Source organism: Nomia melanderi, unplaced genomic scaffold (genome assembly GCF_051020985.1).
Source record: "Nomia melanderi isolate GNS246 unplaced genomic scaffold, iyNomMela1 scaffold0064, whole genome shotgun sequence".
NCBI lineage: Eukaryota > Metazoa > Arthropoda > Insecta > Hymenoptera > Halictidae > Nomia > Nomia melanderi.
Window position 1 is genome coordinate 345,001 of NW_027475179.1, and position 2,500 is coordinate 347,500.

Consider the following 2,500-nt stretch of genomic DNA (forward strand, 5'->3'; position numbering starts at 1 on the left):
AAAAAGAATCTCGGATGTCACATCGACTTTCAGGTTTGTAAGCACGTATGCTCGAGCGCTCTCCATCGTGTAAGCACGGACATAACGCACGAAGTCCGAAGACCGCGTACGTTAACATGCTGGACATATCGAGAAAGCGCGAACCATGCTAGGCGTACCCATGTCGAGGCCCTCGCGTTAAAGATCATACTCTTCTTTTCGTTCTCTCTTCTTTGCCCAGAAATAATATATATTTCTTATAATATATACCTCTTAGTTTATGTATTTCTCTCTTAGGACACCTCAATTTTATATGTATATATTATATTTCATTCGAACAATTTTTGTTCGTCGCCCCTTTTTGTGTGTAGTATTTCGTTTGGTCTTTGCCATTAAATTTTTGTATACGAAAAATATATTTTCGCTCGGATAGAAAACCCCTTTTGGGTTTCTGAGAGTTGATGTGAGAGTCGTACAAGTATAACGAATATACGTTGTATCCAACCCAACATTCTGGGCTTACCACATAAGGGCCATTCGGTCTGAGACACCGACCCGTGGTCATGCTGTGTAGAGAAAAATTCGCAACGGAACGCGGTACAGAACAGTCGAGGAATGGACCTCGAGGAGCTGAACGACTGCTTCTCGACCGAGATCGTAGAATAGCCGCTCGCCCGCCGCTGCGCCGACCGGTCCGCTCGAACCGACGTGCTCTCTTATAGTAACCAAACGGGCGGCCGCGACGACCGCGGCGCCGGCCGCTCAGCACGGGCGCTTATGGTGGTAAACTGCCGCGCGTACAGACCAACCGGCCGGGCTGCTGGTACTTAGCCGCTGAAACTATGGTCGATTCGAACATATATTAACATACGATTTTTATTCGATAAATCGTTATTGTACATATTAAACGTTAGTTTCCACCGAAAGAAAAATTTTTTAGAATTTTTTTTTTCCAAAAATTGCAAGAGTAAACTTTTTTAATATTCGATTTAAAAATTTTTAAATGCTTAATCCTTACATTAAACTACTGGGAGAACTCAGAAATCATAATGAAAAAAATTACAAAAATTTATTTTTCTCAGAAACTCCGAAAAACAGAGTGGTCGAATCCGTGCAAGCCGGAATTTTTCTAAGTCCCCACGGTCAAGAGTAAACTTTTTTAATAAGCGTTTTAAAATTATTTCAATGTTTAATCCATGCGTAAACATGACGTTTATTAACGTTTTCAACATTAAAAAAAATTACAAAAATTTATTTTTCGGAAAAAATGGAAAAAACCGATTCGTCGGAGCGAGGTGTCCTGCCCGTGCGGTAATTCCAGCAGGCGAATCGGACTTCCCGAAATTTTTCTAAGTCCCACGGTCGACACCAACTTTTTTAATAAGCGTTTTAAAATTATTTCAATGTTTAATCCATGCGTAAACATGACGTTTATTAACGTTTTTAACGTTAAAAAAAATTACAAAAATTTATTTTTCGGAAAAAATGGAAAAAACCGATTCGTCGGAGCGAGGTGTCCAGCCCGTGCGGTAATTCCAGCAGGCGAATCGGACTTCCCGAAATTTTTCTAAGTCCCACGGTCGACACCAACTTTTTTAATAAGCGTTTTAAAATTATTTCAATGTTTAATCCATGCGTAAACATGATGTTTATTAACGTTTTTAACGTTAAAAAAAATTACAAAAATTTATTTTTCAAAAAAAATGGAAAAAACCGATTCGTCGGAGCGAGGTGTCCAGCCCGTGCGGTAATTCCAGCAGGCGAATCGGACTTCCCGAAATTTTTCTAAGTCCCACGGTCGACACCAACTTTTTTAATAAGCGTTTTAAAATTATTTCAATGTTTAATCCATGCGTAAACATGACGTTTATTAACGTTTTTAACGTTAAAAAAAATTACAAAAATTTATTTTTCGGAAAAAATGGAAAAAACCGATTCGTCGGAGCGAGGTGTCCAGCCCGTGCGGTAATTCCAGCAGGCGAATCGGACTTCCCGAAATTTTTCTAAGTCCCACGGTCGACAACAACTTTTTTAATAAGCGTTTTAAAATTATTTCAATGTTTAATCCATGCGTAAACATGATGTTTATTAACGTTTTTGACATTAAAAAAAATTACAAAAATTTATTTTTCGGAAAAAATGGAAAAAACCGATTCGTCGGAGCGAGCTGTCCAGGCCGTGCGGTAATTCCAGCAGGCGAATCGGACTTCCCGAAATTTTTCCAAGTCCCACGGTCGACAACAACTTTTTTAATAAGCGTTTTAAAATTATTTCAATGTTTAATCCATGCGTAAACATGATGTTTATTAACGTTTTTGACATTAAAAAAAATTACAAAAATTTATTTTTCGGAAAAAATGGAAAAAACCGATTCGTCGGAGCGAGCTGTCCAGGCCGTGCGGTAATGCCAGCAGGCGATCCGGGGTACTCGAAATTTTTCTAAGTCCCGACGGTCAAGAGTAAACTTTTTCATCGCATATTTCAAAATTTTTTTAATGTTTAATCCACGCATAAAAACGCA